At 47.3% G+C, this 17,147-nt stretch overlaps 1 long non-coding RNA gene across 1 annotated transcript; it reads right to left on the bottom strand.

Annotated features, from left to right (window-relative positions):
• Nucleotides 1-424: 424 nt before the first annotated feature.
• LOC114110419 (uncharacterized) lies at nt 425-16,925 on the bottom strand. Its single transcript, XR_003586658.3, has 3 exons — nt 16,804-16,925; nt 7,896-8,030; nt 425-5,376 (listed from the first exon to the last, which is right to left on the bottom strand). It is a non-coding gene; the product is annotated as an uncharacterized LOC114110419 (long non-coding RNA).
• Nucleotides 16,926-17,147: the final 222 nt, after the last annotated feature.

The raw sequence follows: 17,147 nt of genomic DNA, 5'->3' as shown, positions 1-17,147 counted from the left end.
TTCCAGCAGTTATGACACCCGCCATATGCTGGTGGGGGAAGGGGAACCACATCCTTCCCCAGGGGATGCTGACGGCCGATCTGGAATCACGGTAACTATACAAGTAGGGTCCGCCTGGGAGGGTCAGACCAGGGCAGAGACTCAGGGAGTGCTCATAGAGCCCATCCAAGCTGCAGCCTCTCCAACAGCAGAAAAAGGGAATAAAGCTGGAATGGGGCTCCTGATGGGGAGGATCTTCTGTGCCGTGAGTAGGAGAGAAAGAAAAGCAAATGGCAGACAGATGGGTAGGGTGGGAACCCATTGTGAAGCCAAATCTCAAACGCCTAGCGTTTGCATACACATCTCTGTCTGCACAGCCTGGGTGGGGGCAGCCTGCACAAGGGTCATGGAGGGGAGTTGGGGTAACAAGGACGTAGGGGAGGACTTTATTTTTGTTGTTGTTTGTATTTCTCAATTGCTTGAACTTCTAAAAGCAAATGTACATTCATTATGAAATTTAAAAAGAATCACCCAAAAAAAGAGTTCAAAAAATACAAAGGGAGCGTCTCTGTGGCTCTGCTAATCAACCGGGTTTGGAAACAATCGACCTATTACCCTAGAGTTTTGGGGTGTCTGGGGATGCCAACTGACTGTCCAGGAGGGCAAGGTGTTGGGGGTTTGACTAAGCCTGCAGACTGGAGGTCATCCTGATGGTCTGGTCCCTTCTGATGGGTAAAATGTGAATTCAAATGCCTTTGGGGCAAGGGGTACTCACATTCTAGTCACCACAGCCCCTCACCACTCCCCCCACCCCCACCCAAGTGGCTGAGGCACTTGCCTAGCTCCTGTGGGCCTCTGACTTTTCAACAGCTGGGGCAGAGAGTAGGCAATGCCACCACTCCACACACAAAGAGAGCTCTGGGCTGTCCCCGGCACTCAGTCTCACCCACAAACAGGGCATGGGGCAAGCTGCTGCTCCCCACCCAGATCCGCACGGCTCACAGCTACTACAGCTCCGGTGTCCCTTCTCTGGAGCCACGTCCTTGGTGATCAGGAGCTTCCAGACGTGATCCCACTCCCAGCAGCCCTTGGCCAGGCCCTTCCTGGCTGATACTACACCACAAGCCCCGGGCCTCAAGGAGGGGCGAGGCCAACGGTGACTGTACTCACCCCTTCCTCAGCCCCCTGCTGCCCAATTCCTCCTCCAGCATTTCCAAGGGGTCCATGCAGGTCAGCTGAGGTTCTGGGTTAGGGGGATGGTCCTAGTGACATCAACCAGGGTTCTCAGCCTCCTTAATCAATAGAAATTGACTACAGGCCAGATAAGAAATTCAGATGGGGCTTTCTAGGGGCCCCTGCTGCTGCAGGGGGAGGGAGAATAGGAACTAGATTCCCTGGCTTGCTGGCTCCCTGAGGAGGGTATGAACTGGTTCCTTATATGGGGTGAGGGTAGGGGTGTGTCCAGGAGTTGGGCTGGAGGGGTGGCTTAGGTGTTTGGCCCAACCCTCAGGTGGTGTTCTTGCAGGGGGCATGCTCAGTACCCTACTTTTGCTCCTGGGGCTTCCCAGGTGACACTAGTGGTAAAGAACCTGCCTGCCAATGCAGGAGACATAAGAGACGCAGGTTCAATCCCTAGGTAGGGAAGATCCCCTGGAAGAGGGCCTGGCAACCCAACCCAGTGTTCTTGCCTGGAGAATCCCATGCACAGAGGAGCCTGGTGGGCTACAGTCCATAGGGTCTCACAGAGTTGGACACAACTGAAGTGACTTAGCATGCACACACTTCAGTTGGGTTTTTGTGGGTTTTTTTGTATCTTTTGTCCAGATTTTGTCCCAATTGCTGCATGCAAACAGTTGGTTTTAATCCCTTCTAGTTTCTTGGTATCGGTAGCTGGAGGAAATGTTTGTCCAGGTGAGGCCCTGCAGCGAAGTCTCCCAAGTCCCCTCCTGTCTCACTAGGAAATGACTCTAAAGATGAGCCCCAGGGTGGGGACCCTGAGGGGCAGTGGTGAGGATCCTGCCCGATGTTAACTGGAAGACTGACAGTCTGGTGGGCGGGGCTTCGACTTGGCCATTGAGCGGGGTGGGTTAAGAGTGGATGGCGCTGTGCTCCCAAGAGGAAAGCTGACCATCTAAAGTCTGTTAATCAGCAATTTAAAGAAAAGGCGATAGTTGAAGCCCAAATTGGAGGCCTTCACAGAGAGCCTGGTCTCCACGGCAGGCAGAGCCCAAAGACCCGGAGGGTGATTTAACCCGAGGAATGAGAAGTGATGGTACTCTGGCCATCCTGGCAAGACACACCCCTTCCAAAGGGTAAACTCTTTGTGGGAACACACCCCACAAAGATTCTGGGGCCTCCACCCTGGTGCCCCACTTAGAGCAACCTGAATGGGCCAGAACCGCCCTCCAGAGCAATGGACAAGCTGAGCACCTGCCCTTCCTGCCAGTCAGCACATCCAGTGCCTTGGGTATCACTCTGACCCACCTACCCCATGGAGTGGAAGCTGCTGGTTTGGAGAAGGCCTAGAGCAAAGACGGTGTCACAGGTGTCGGCTGTGGAGCACACAGTCCTGCTTCTTAGGCCACGTGACATGGCAGAGCCTTTGTGATCAGAGGTGCCTGAGCTCAAGAAAAGGTGTCAGGGGGCGCCTTCAGCAAGACCTGACTGGTGCATTGCAGGGCAGACCCCGAGTTCCAAAGGCAGCACTATGGGAAAGCTCCCAGGCCTTGGGAGAAACAGGACCTCTAACCACAGGACATGGCCAGACAATGGAACATCCATTAGTGGAATATTAGCCAGAAAGAAAAAGGAATGAAAGTCTGACCCGTGGTATACCATGGAAGAACCTTGAGGACACGGTGCTCAGCTAAAGAAGCAAATACAAAAAGCCACATCCTGTCTGATTCCATTTGTAAGGAGTGTCTGGAAGAGACAAATTCATACAGAGAGTAAGTAGATACCAAGGCGATGAAAATGTTTTAAAGCTGACTGCAGTGTTCATTGCCCACTTGTGAAAATACTAAACCATTGAATTAATATACTTTAGGTGGGTGAATTGTGTGATGTGTGAATTGTATCTCAATAAAACTTTACAAAAATGTTCTGTAATAAAAATGAACAGTGACCACAATAACAAAACCTCCACACTAAGTGCTAACAAATGCTGATGTCTCAAATCAAATACGGTAATTCTCCCAAAGAACTGATGCTTTCAAATTGTGGTGCTGGAGAAGACTGTTGAGAGTCCCTAGGACAGCAAGGAGATCAAACCAGTTAATTCTAAAGGGAATCAACCCTGAATAGTGATCAGAAGGACTGATGCTGAAGCTGAAGCTCCAATACTTTGGCCACCTGATGTGAAGAACTGATTCACTGGAAAAGACCCCTGATGCTGGGAAAGATTGAGGATAGGAGGAGAGCGGGGAGACAGAGGATGAGATGGTTGGATGGCATCACTGACTCAATGGACATGAGTTTGGGCAAACTCTGGGAGACAGTGATGAACAGGGGAGCCTGGGGTGCTGCAGTCCATGGGGTCGAAAAGAGTTGCACACGACTTAGTGACTGAGCAACAACAAAGCCATACAAATCTTCTACGTACAAATCCTCAAGCTGTTACATTCAAAGATATGAACGTTTGTCTGGTTCCAGCCAGCGAGGAATGGACTGCCATCAACGTCAGGCGTGAGTGACACTGTAGCGTGTCCTCTCTCTCCTATTGCTGATGACCCTTCAGCTCTACCATCTCCCACCTCCTCTCCCTCCTCCAGTCGGTAACTCTTCCTGCCTGTTCACTCGGTGCTAGCTCCTGTGTGCTGGCTGATGTACTATACTAACTCCTGTACTTTCCAAGGTCCTGCACTGTAAGAATAAAAATGTTTCCTTTATTTTTTGTGCTTGTTTTTTAATGTGTTATTTGTGTGAAAAGTAGTATAAACTTATTACTGTATTACATTGTGTTAGTTGGATAGGCAGCCTAACATTGTTGGACTTACAAATTGTACTTATGAACGTGCTCTTGGAATGGAACCTGTAGGGGACTTACTGTACAGACTGGTTCCACGCTTGACTTCTTCCCCTTCTGCTCTTAGCACTGCCAGGGGGCCAGGACTCCGTGGAAGCTAGGAGACAGGCCTAGATGAGGTGCCCCCAGAGTCCCCGGCTCACAGCAGGATCTCCTGCGTGTCTGCTTCTGACCCTTTGTCTCCCTCTCTGCTGGCTGCTCTGAGTCAGGCCCTGGCCGAAGAACCAGAAGAACTGGATTCCAGCTCTTGCTCTGCTGCTCGCTGTGTGATCTTGGATGAGTTACTCCACCTCTCTGGTCTGTACTCTTTCTTCACCTGTAAATTACAGGCAGTGCCCCAGGTCTAAGGTCATCTGATTTGAGCTTACGGCTTTATCCGTTTATAAATGTGTGCTTTGTTTAAGGGTCTAACAGGAAATAATGAGAAAGTATTAAGAAAATTCCATTTCTTTCTACTTTTGGTACTGCTTTATGAACGAATGAGATATTTATCAGCTCCTGTTTCTCAAATTTAAATGACTAGGAGTGACTTTCAATGACTGCATTGAAGGACCGAGCCATGTACAAAAGCAACAGCCTTCAGAGGAAGACTTCCCTGGGACCCCGAGTCTCTGGCAAGGGACGAGCCGATGGGGAGAGCCTGCCAGACTGGAGCCAGAGCCGCAGGCCGGGGCAGGGGCCTCCAGGACACAGGCCTGAGTCCCTGGCTCTCTCTCACCTCCACTCCTGGCTGCGAAGCTAAGAGCACAAACCCAGGGACAGGAGAGGATAGATCCCAGGTAGCTGTAAAGTGCTTTGAGATCCACATGAAACCACCGTGTTTACCCCTCGTTGCATTTCAGAAATGTGGTCGAACCACAAGACCAGAGAGCCTCTTCTCCTGTGCTTTTTGCAAAGCAGAGGGCAGCCCCTTCCTGGAATTTGGGAGGAAGGATGCGGGGATGAAGTGGTGCCCACACCTGTTCTACCTGTTGGATTGTTCCCTGTCACCTCCTTCTGCGCCTGCAAGGCTCTTCCCTTATGACACAGCTTGTCCAGGAGCCAGGCAGGAGTGGGTGGCGATCAGGGCCAGCCAACGGCATGGCAGAGCCAGTGCAAAATAAAAGTGCAATGTTCTTTGTTCAGCAAGTGTTAGGAATTTCAAGATGTTGACAGCAGAGCTTTAGACCAGTTTTGGAGGTTGGGACCCTGGTGTGCAGGCTCTGGCGGCAGTTCTTAGGAGCTGTGAGTCTTAGGAGTGGACGGGAATGGAGCAGAGGCGAGTGTTGTGATTTTCCTGTATGTGGAGTTGTGAGTCTGGCAGTTCAGCAGCACAGAGGATGGTACTCTCTTCTCCAGACTTCCTGCTAGTCCAGCTCGGCCTTTGGAGGGACCTGGGAATACAAGCAGGCATGCAGGTGTGTGAGCCACAAAGAGCTGGATGCACGGGGAGGGCTCAACACAAATCTCCCTGGGAGTCAAAAGGAGCCAGCCTGGGGGTGTGTAATTAAAAGCCAATTGAGGGAATTCCCTGGTGGTTCAGTGGTTAGGACTCCATGCTCCCACTGGCAGGGGCCTGATTCAATTCCTGGTCAGGGAACTAAGATCCTGCAAGCTGCCTGGTGCAACCAAAATAAAGAGTCAATTAAGTCAGAAAGAGGAAGACACATATTATATGATATACTTATGAGAGACAACAGGACACAAATGAATTTACCTGTGAGACAGAAGCAGACCCTCAGACATAGCGAGCAAACTTGTGGTTGCCAAGGAGAGGGTAGGGGCAGGGGCAGGAGCTTGGGATTAGCAGATGGAAACTACTGTATATAGAATGGATAAACAACAAGGTCCTCCTGTATAGCACAGGGCACTATACTTATTAATAATATCCTGTGATAAACCATAATGGAAAAGGATATGAAAAATAATGCACGTATGTGTATAACTGAAGAACTTCGCTGTATAGCAGAAATTAACACACATGTAAATCATGTGTATAAATCAACTACATTTCAGTAAAAGAGAAACCAGAGTTTAAGTCACATGCACATACAGAAGTCAATTGGTGAAGCTTATACAGAGTTCATGAGTCTCTTCTACTTGGCTTCGGAATAAACAAGTTTTGAAAAACAGGGTTGAAACAGACTTTTTCTCTAATAATGAGGCAACACCAATGTCTGAGGAGTGGAGATGGAATGGGTCAAAAACGTTCCTTGAAGTGAGAACCCAGGCTCAATGAACCCACAGATGGAAGCTCCCTTTCCAGCTCCCTGGACACCTTCAAGTTGCCTTCGCCAGCTTATCTTTCATCCTCACAGGCATCCTGCAAGTTAGGAGGGAGGCTGCATAGCCCACTTCACCCAACTGAGAGGAGGGAACTTGCTCAAGGTCAAATGGATAGTAAAAATCCAGATTTTCTGAATCCACCTTGGATGTTTGCTCATTCTGCAAGGGCTAATGGTGGGAACATCACGCTTCTATAGGTTCTTTCATCAGTAGCCTTGGTCCACGATGGTGTGAGATCTCCTTCTCCAGCCGAGCTGAGCAGATCGTCCCCTCTGGCTGTGCTGGTTTCTAATAGACTTGATCAAGGCCATCTCCACTAGACCCACAGGAAACTGGGAGTGAATCTGGATTCAAACTATTCAGTTTTTCTTATTTTTGCTTTTTATTGACATATAGTTGATTTGTATATCTCTGGTGGCTCAGACGTAAAGAATCTGCCTGCAGTGGGGGAGACCTGGGTTCAATTCCTGTGTCAGGAAGATTGCCTAGAGAAGGGCATGGCAACCTACTCCAATATGCTTGCCTGGAGAATTCCATGGACAGCGGAGCCTGTTGCAAAGAATCAGGTATGACTGAGCGACTAACACTTTCACTTCACTCATGGTTGATTTACAATGTTGTGTTAGTTTCAGGTTTTAGGCATCAGCAGAGTGCTTCAGTTATGTATGTATGTATATATACACGTATGTATATTTATACATAACCTCTATTCTTTTTCAAACTCTTTCCCCAAATGTGCTATTATAAAATATTGAGTATCTCTGTGCTATAGGTTTTGGTCCTTTTTGGTTATTCAAACTATTTATTTTTTAATGACTGCTGACCTTTGTTGTTATTATCATTGCTTAAAATTTAGTGTTTAGGGAACTTTCTTGGTGGTCCAGTGGTTCAGACTCTGCACTCCACTTCAGGAGGCATGGATTCCATCCCTGGTCAGGGAACTAAGATCCCACAAACTGTGTGGTGTGGCCAGAAAAAATTAGCTTTTAAAATCTACAAATAAGTATTTATGCCAAATTGGGATCATGCAATATATAAAGTTATATTACTTTTTTCGCAGACTACAAATATTTCTCCTTATTAAATCTTCTTTAGCACAATTTTTAATGACTACAAAGTATTCTAAGGATTTACCGCAACTTATTTCATCAGTGTCCAGTTGGTGCTGGTTTTCAATTATTTACATTTCTTAAAATTGTAAAATAACTCTATTTTGACAATTTCTGAACAAGGCCTTTTAACTTGGGACTTTTGAAAAACAAGAACATTTTGAAAGAGAAGTCAGTATTCTGAACTCAACTAGATATAGAATTACATAAACACAAAGAGGCCCATAGTTGAGTAATTCTGATACCTGCGATAAAGGCTTGGTCTTGTGACCTGGTGGATCCCTTCTACCTAGACCTGGGAAACACTCTGGGTGGAGGAGGGGCAGAGGTACCCTGGCACTGGGGTCTTCCTTCTGATTCATTCTGCTCCTCCTGGTGTCCAGTTATTTATTTGTTGCAAAAAATGAAAACTCATCTTCGGCCCCTGAGATGGCACTGCTGTTCCCTACATCTTGGCCTGGAATACCCATGGACCCATCTCAGTGAATATCCATCACTGTACACCAGCATCACTTTACCTTGGATTTTCATCCTTGGATCTTGTCAACAGAGTGACTTCAGTGTTGCAAATGTGGAGCCAGACAAAACTCTGAGAATGTGCCGGATCCAGGCGAGGCCACTTTAGTACCCACATGCATTGTGGCCCTGTTAGACTGGAAATGAGAAAGATAGTCAATTCATTGAATCCAATACAGGGGCGATGACTGATTCTGGCATCCCCAGCATTTGGCTTCCAGCTTGTGGTCCAAAAATGACAGCTCCAGCTCCACCTGGAAGGAAGCAGGAAAAGAAAAGAGGCTGTGTCCACCTCCCCGAACTACGTAACGTTGCCTAGTCCACTGACATCCCATGACCAGATCTTGGTCACTGGGAGCGGGGGTGGGGGAATGCCTCTTTATCCCATTTGGTGGGATGTCCAACCTGAAAAGTAGAAGGTGTTAATGACAGAGGAAGGGAACAGGGGACAGTGAGGGGCCACCATGGGGGACATGGGGGCTCTAGGGGACAGAAGTGGGACTGAAGAACATACAGGGGCCTGGGTCCAAGGCTGCCCAGGCACTGGGTAAATCGTGACCCCCAAAGGCTCAGCATGGCTGTCTGTGTATCAGGGCAAAGTCAGATCTGGAGTGGAAGTTGAAAGTCAGGTGAATAAGTATCTTTGTCTTCTCAGAGGAGAACCCTAGACTTCTTAGGGAGGTGCAAATGTTTTCTTACTTGGCAAGAATCGTTTAATGCCAGGCAGGCCTCAAATTAAATGTGGATGTGATGGAGGAATCAATCAGGAATATTAATATTAAAGGATTAAGTTCAGAACAAAAATCCTAGGTGTGTTTGGTATTTAAAGTGAAATATGAAGAGGATTGAATGGTTTGCCTGGGAAACAGAGATCATTCTGTCGCTTTTAAGATTGCGTCCAAGTACTGCATTTCAGACTCTTGTTCACTGTGATGGCCACTCCATTTCTTCTAAGGGATTCTTGCCCACAGAAGTAGGTATAATGGTCATCTGAGTTAATTCACCCATTCCAGTCCATTTTAGTTTGCTGATTCCTAAAATGTTGACTTTCACTCTTGCCATCTCCTGTTTGACCACTTCCAATTTGCCTTGATTCATGGATCTAACATTCCAGGTTCCTATGCAGTATTGCTCTTTACAGCATCGGACTTTACTTCCATCACCAGTTACATTCACAACTGGGTGTTGTTTTTGCTTTGGCTCCATCTTTTCATTCTTTCTGGGGTTATTTCTCCACTGATCTCTAGTAGCATATAGGGCACCTACCGACCTGGGGGTTCATCTTTCACTGTCCTATCTTCTTGCCTTTTCATACTGTTCATGGGGTTCTCAAGGCAAGAAAACTGGAGTGGTTTGCCATTCCCTTCTCCAGTGGACCACATTCTGTCAGACCTCTCCACCAAGACCTGTCCATCTTAGGTGGCCATACGTGGCGTGGCTCATAGTTTCATTGAGTTAGACAAGGCTGTGGTCTATTGTGATCAGATTGGTTAGTTTTCTGTGATTGTGGTTTTCACTCTGTCTGCCCTCTGATGGTTAAGGATATGAGGCTTATGGAAGCTTCCTGATAGGAGAGACTGACTGAGGGGGAAACTGGGTCTTGTTATGATGGGCAGGGCCATGATCAGTAAATCTTTAATCAAATTTTTCTGCTGATGGGTGGAGCTGTGTTCCCTCCTTATTATTTACCTGAGGCCAAACTATGGTGGAGGTATTGAAGATAATGGTGATGCAATCTCAAAAATGAAAGAATGATCTCTGTTCATTTCCAAAGCAAACCATTCAATACCACAGTAATTCAAGTCTATGCCCCAACCAGTAATGCTGAAGAAGCTGAAGTTGAATGGTTCTATGAAGACCTACAAGACCTTCTAGAACTAACACCCACCCCCAAAAAAACATGTCCTTTTCATTACAGGGGACTGGATTGCAAAAGCAGGAAGTCAAGAAATACCTGGAGTAACAGGCAAATTTGGCCTTGGAGTACAGAATGAAGCAGGGCAAAGGCTAATAGAGTTTTTCAAGAGAACACACTGGTCATAGCAAACACCCTCTTCCAACAACACAAGAGATGACTCTACACAAGGACATCACCAGATGGTCAATATCAAAATGAGATTGATTATATTCTTTACAGTCAAAGATGGAGAAGCTCTACAGAGTCAGCAAAAAGAAGACCAGGAGCTGACTGTGGCTCAGATCATGAACTCCTTATTGCCAAAATCAGACTTAAATTGTAGAAAGTAGGGAAAACCACTGGACCATTCAGGTATGACCTAAATCAAATCCCTTAGGATTATACAGTGAAAGTGACAAATAGATTCAAGGGATTAGATCCGACAGACAGAGTACCTGAAGAACTATGGACAGAGGTTTGTGACATTGTACAGGAGGCATTGAACAAATAGCTGTGAAAAGAAGAGAAGTGAAAAGCAAAGGAGAAAAGGAAAGATATAAGCATCTGAATGCAGAGTTCCAAAGAATAGCAAGAAGAGATAAAGCCTTCCTCAGTGATCAATGCAAAGAGATAGAGGAAAACAACAGAATGGGAAAGACTAGAGAACTCTTCAAGAAAATTAGAGATACCAAGGGAACATTTCATGCGAAGATGGGCTTGATAAAGGACAGAAATAGTATGGACCTAACAGAAGCAGAAGATATTAAGAAGAGGTGACAAGAATACACAGAGGAACTGTACAAAAAAGATCTTCATGACCAAGATAATCACAATGGTGTGATCACTCAGCTAGAGCCAGACATCCTAGAATGTGAAGTCAAGTGGGCCTTAGAAAGCATCATTACCAACAAAGCTAGTGGAGGTGATGGGATTCCAGTGGAGCTATTTCAAATCCCTGAAAGATGATGCTGTGAAAGTGCTGCACTCAATATACCAGCAAATTTGGAAAACTCAGCAGTGGCCACAGGACTGGAAAGGTCAGTTTTCATTCCAATCCAAAAAAAGGCAATACCAAAGAATGCTCAAAGTACCGCACAATTGCACTCATCTCACACGCTAGTAAAGTAATGCTCAAAATTCTCCAAGCCAGGCTTCAGCAATACATGAACCGTGAACTTCCTGATGTTCAAGCTGGTTTTAGAAAAGGCAGAGGAACCAGAGATCAAATTCCCAACATCCGCTGGATCATGGAAAAAGCAAGAGAGTTCCAGAAAAACATCTATTTTTGCTTTATTGACTATGCCAAAGTCTTTGACTGTGTGGATCACAACAAACTGTGGAAAATTCTGAAAGATGGGAATACCAGACCACATGACCTGCCTCTTGAGAAACCTATATGCAGGTCAGGAAGCAACAGTTAGAACTGGACATGGAACAACAGACTGGTTCCAAATAGGAAAAGGAGTACATCAAGGCTGTATATTGTCACCCTACTTATTTAACTTCTATGCAGAGTACATCATGAGAAATGCTGGGCTGGAAGAGGCACAAGCTGGAATCAAAATTACCAGGAGAAATATCAATAACCTTAGATATGCAGATGACACCACCTTCATGGCAGAAAGTGAAGAGGAACTAAAAAGCCTTTTGATGAAAGTGAAAGAGGAGAGTGGAAAACTTGGCTTAAAGCTCAACATTCAGAAAATGAAGATCATGGCACCTGGTCCCATCACTTCATGGGAAATAGATGGGGAAACAGTGGAAACAGTGTCAGATTTTATTTTGGGGGGCTCCAAAATCACTGCAGATGGTGATTGCAGCCGTGAAATTAAAAGACGCTTACTCCTTGGAAGAAAAGCTATGACCAACCTAGATAGCATATTGAAAAGCAGAGACATTGCTTTGCCAACAAAGGTCTGTCTAGTCAAGGCTATGGTTTTTCCGGTGGTCATGTATGGATGTGAGAGTCAGACTGTGAAGAAGGCTGAGCGCCAAAGAATTGATGCTTTTGAGCTGTGGTGTTGAAGACTCTTGAAAGTCCCTTGGACTGCAAGGAGATCCAACCAGTCCATTCTAAAGAGATCAGCCCTAGGTGTTCTTTGGAAGGAATGATGCTAAAGCTGAAACTCCAGAGAATTTTGAGCGTTACTTTGGCCACCTCATGCAAAGAGTTGACTCATGGAAAAGACCCTGATGCTGGGATGGATTTGGGGCAGGAGGAGAAGGGGACGACAGAGGATGAGATGGCTGGATGGCATCATTCACTCAATGGACATGAGTTTGAGTAAACTCTGGGAGTTGGTGATCGACAGGGAGGCCTGGCGTGCTACAGTCCATGGCGTTGCAAAGAGTCAGACACAACTGAGGGAATGAACTGAGCTGAACTGATGAGAATTTGGGGTTTCACAGGTGGCCTGGCTGCTCAAGAATCTACCTGCCATTGCAGAAGACACAAGAGATGTGGGTTCGATTCTTGGGTTGGGAAAATTCCTTGGAGTAGGAAGTGGCAGCCAGCTCCAGGATTCTTGCCTGGAGAATTCCATGGATAGAGGAGCCTGGTGGGCTACAGTCATGAGGTCATAAAGAGTCAGACACAACTGAGCCCATACACGGAAGCAGAAGATTTTGACACGTTATAACTGTCAGATTAGCCGCCTGATTCAGGTATAAAATTTATACCTGTGATTTAAGTGGAAAAGTGTAGAAACATTTTGGGAAATTTGTACAGGATTTTGGGACAGTCAAGGACACTTGATATTCACCCCCTTCAAACTGTCTTAGTCAGATTTAATGCTGTGAGTTTACTGCTTGTGGAGCTTTTGCCTCCTGGAGACATTTGAAGTAATTAAGAACATAAATTTAGGGAAATTAGGTTTGTAAATGTGACTGCTTATACTAGGGATTTAATAGTTCAGAATGAACTGTTTGAATATTAGTCAAATTAATCTCCTTGAAAGTGATATTAAAATTTCCTGGATTTGCAAATAAAATTTAATACACAGGTTGAACTTCAAAACCTAAAGAAAACCAGATATTAAAGTGTGAATTAGTATTAATCTATTCATCTAGGATCGGATTCGGAGAAGGCAAAGGCACCCCACTCCAGTACTCTTGCATGGAAAATCCCAAGGATGGAGGAGCCTGGAAGGCTGCAGTCCATGGGGTCGCTGAGGGTTGGACATGACTGAGCGACTTTAATTTTACTTTTCACTTTCATGCTTTGGAGAAGGAAATGGCAACCCACTCCAGTGTTCTTGCCTGGAGAATCCCAGGGATGGGGAAGCCTGGTGGGCTGCTGTCTATGGGGTGGCACAGAGTCGGACACGACTGAAGCGACTTAGCAGCAGCAGCAGCAGCAGCAGCAGCAGTAGGATCAGATTAATTTGACATTGTGTGTGCAGTTGCTCTCCATGGGATTCTCCAGGCAGTACTGGAGTGGATTGCCCACATTCCAGGCAGACACTTTAACCTCTGAGCCACCAGGGAAGTTAATTAAAAACAAAAAAAAACTAACAGTGATCTTATTGTTTTTGTTACAAAAGCTACTTTCAAAGACACTCAGATCTCACTGACATTTCCTCTCCTGTCTGCGCTGAGACCTTAGTCCATAGGACAGGACCTCCAAGGACCCACCCTAATCAAATCCTTTCCACTCTGCTTGGCCAGCTCTATCACCCCTGGGGGTCTCCCTTCTATTTTAAGGGAATTCCATGGGCAGTAAATAGTTGCCCTATGGTTTTTTAGTGAGAAATACAGCTTCCTGGGTGACCTCCTTTAAGACTCTTCTCTGAGAAAATAGACCCTTTTCGTCTAATCTGGCTGGTTCAGATGCTCCCATCCCGACCTGAAAGTCTGGCCACTTGGAGAAGCATCAGTAACTCCTTCCCTCTGGAACCCCCAGGCTGAGAAGGGTGGATGCACTTCTGAAATAATTTAAGCCCTTGAAGCTCAGAGACAGGTCCCCATCTGTGACAGCCCCTTCTGCCACCCCCAAGGTATCAACTGTTGGAAGGTCCTTCCTGGGATAGAGATGGTGAAGTTATTAAAACTCAGGGAAGTTTACGGCTAAGTGACTAACTTGCATGCTTTTTCTGGAGCTATTTGATCTCTTACCACCTTCAAGTTTTAGGATTTGGGAACCATTTTTATTTGTACAGAAAGAAAAGTGCAACAAACACGATCTCAGTGAATGTTTGTTCTGCTTGCCTGTCGCCCTGAAATGTCAGCCAGTCTTTAGCTAGGGCTGGGAAACAGCAATCTTGTGTTCCCTCTGACGGATGTTAATCTGACGGATGTTAATCTGACGGTCACCACAGGAGGAGGATCACTGGCGCTATTGTTCATCTGGGGTGGGGGGTAGGGGGGCAGGGGGGTTTCCAGTAAGACTCTGGGCTGCCTCAGAGCCCTGTGACTAAGCTGTCAGTCGCTCAGTCATGTCTGACTCTTTGAGACCCCATAGACTGTAGCCCTCCAGGCTCCTCTGTCTATGGGGATTCTCCAAGCTAGAGTACTGGAGTGGGTTGTCATGCCCTCCTCCAGAGGATCTTTCCAAGCCAGGGATCAAACCCAGGTCTCCCACACTGCAGGCTGATTCTTTACCAGCTGAGCCAACAGCAGGGTGAGAAGCCCCTGGAAACCCACTTGCACTTTTCTCCAGCTCTTCCCTCCACACGCTCCTGCAGTGTCCATAGGAGATTCATTGGAAGTCTGCGGCTTGCTGTTATCCCAAATGTTAGTGCCCACCGCAATGAAGGGATCCCCTAGAGAAGCACCTGAAACCGGGGCCTGGCCCTGCCCATGGGGAATGCAAAGACCTTACTCCGATGAGCTTCAGGAGTATGCCAGGGCTGGGATCTTCCACTTGCATTCAGTCCTCACATGCTCTTTGCAAGCAGTGTAAATTGTACAAGGGAGAATGGGTGAAAATTGCATTTCAGGCAGAGTGTTTGAGACTTTCCCCCAGGCTAGGCATGTCTCTGCTTGAAAATCATTCCTTTTGGGTGAGACATTGCTTTCCCCAGAGACCATATCCCAGGAGTAAGTGAGATCATCGGAAAGCTGCTCACCAGGCCCAGGATCTGGGGGATCTTGATGTCAGACACCTGAGTCTGCATCAGATGCGTCACTCATGGAAGGATGGATGAATAGGCGGTTAGTTGGGTGGATGGATGGTTGGATAGTTGGGTGGGTAGATGGGTGAGTGGATGAATGGTTGGGTGGGTGAGTAGATAGGTGGGTAGATGGATGTGTGAATGTTTGATTGGGTGGTTAGTTAGATGGGTGGATGATTGATTAGATGGGTGGAGGGATGAATGGATGGGTCGTTGGTTGGTTAGTTGGGTGGACAGATGGATGGATAGTTGGATAGTTGGCTGGGTGGATGGGTGGGTGGGTGAGTAGATGGGTGAATGGATGAGTGGATGGTTGATTAGATGGGTGGGTGGGTGGTTGGCTGGTTAAGTGTGTGGATGGTTGGATGGATAGTTGGAAGGTGGGTAGATAGATAAACAGCTTTCGCTTCTCTAGCTTGAGGTTTAGATGCTGCTCCCCAGGGCTTTGCTGGGCATCTCCGGTAGCTCAGCTGGTAAGGAATCCTCCTATAATGCAGGAGACCCTGGTTCAATTCCTGGGTCAGGAAGATCCCCTGGAGAAGCAATGGACTACCCACTCCAGTATTCTTGGGCTTCCCTTGTGGCTCAGATGGTAAAGAATCTGCCTGCAGTGTATGAGACCTGGGTTCGATACCTGGGTTGGGAAGATCCCCTGGAGGAAGTCATGGCAACTCACTCCAGTATTCTTGCCTGGAGAATCCTCATGGACAGAGGAGCTTGGCAGGCTCCAGTCCATGCAGGGTGGCAAGGAGTCTGACACACTGAGCAGCTAAGCACAGCCCAGCACAGCACAGGGCTTTGTCTGTTCTGCTTGACTGGGATTCCATCACTTCAGAGACAGAATGCTTCTTGTAGAATCTTAAACTGTGAGAGCAAGTGTGAGAGTGACTTGTGGTGAGACATAAATTAGAAGGTGATGGCGGGGAGTGAGAAGAGGGATGAAGGAAGAAGGAAGACAGAGAAGAGATTGAGAGGGAGCAGAGAGACTGGATGAAGTAAATGGAGTCTGGCAGCTTTGAAGGTGACCCAATTACAGGCCAGTTACTTCTAATAACACCTTGTATCTCCTCAGTGCCTTTCTCTTGGGAGCTCAAAGCCTGTTACCGATTCTATGAACCTGCATGACCTTCCATCAAGGGCAATACTGCTATTAGCATCATCACCATTTAATAGGCGAGGAGGCCTACAGAAGTGGAGGGACTTGCCAAGGTCCCTGGCACCTCACAAAAGATGAAGCCAGCATGCACGAAAATGTTCCCTCCGTTAGCAGCTGCCTCCCAACCCAGGTGAGTCGCACGGTCTGCCTGACCCATTGTCTCAGAGCAAACGACCATGCACTGTGAAGACCTAGTAAGTCATCCCGGGTCTACAGTGCACTGTGAGGTCACAGACGTTACCAGCCTGGTTTTCAAGCAGAGGACGCCCTGACTCTTCCTAAGTCACTCGATATGCCAAGGCCAGAACTGGGACAGGGGGAATCTCAGCACTGGGAGGCCAAGCTTTGTCCTTGGGCAGAAAATAGCACCAGATCAGGCGATGCCGTGACTCAGAAGGCACGTGAGGGTGACTACCCCCTCCTCTTTTGCCACCGAGAGGCCAATTGGGACCTCCTTACTCCTGGCCTCAGCTCTTCAACTGTCCCTGCCTCTGCTGTGATGGACGTCACCCCTCCAGCCTTCTCTTGTGCATCCTCCCACTCCTAGAGCTCATGAAGCTCCTAGTTATCACCCAGCAGGGCTGAGGGGTCTAGAGGTCAGAATGTGGGTGGAGGGCATTCCTCAGACCTGAGTCAGGGAGATAAACTCTCAAATAAAGCAGTGGCCGGCCCCCTCCCCTCCTCCTGAAAAACAAAAAACAAAAAACCCACAGGCATAATCCCCCACACCAGAGCCAAGAATGTACCTGAAAGGGCTTGATTTCTTGGCTTCCTTCCTCCACAAGTACCTTTTGTACCTTTATTAAAATGAGAAAAATGCAGAGCATTCTTGGGCTGCTGTGGCCTCAGGGGCAGTCCTGTGGAGACTGGCAGGGGCGAGGCTGCTAATTACCCTTGCCCAGGGCGAGGCGTCCTTCTCTGCCAGGTTCCCACGCTTGGGAGCAGGGAAAGAGCAGCTCAGGTGGAGGTGTGCTCCCTACCTGGAACCCAGTGAAGTGAAAGTCGCTCAGTCGTGTCCGACTCTATGTGACCCTGTGGAATATACAGTCCGTGGAATTCTCCAAGCCAGAATACTGGAGTGGGAAGGCTT

The sequence above is a fragment of the Ovis aries genome, chromosome 1 (assembly GCF_016772045.2).
Source record: "Ovis aries strain OAR_USU_Benz2616 breed Rambouillet chromosome 1, ARS-UI_Ramb_v3.0, whole genome shotgun sequence".
Classification (NCBI taxonomy): domain Eukaryota; kingdom Metazoa; phylum Chordata; class Mammalia; order Artiodactyla; family Bovidae; genus Ovis; species Ovis aries.
Note: the sequence above shows the minus strand (reverse complement) of the source record. Positions and strands in the feature narration are given on the sequence as shown.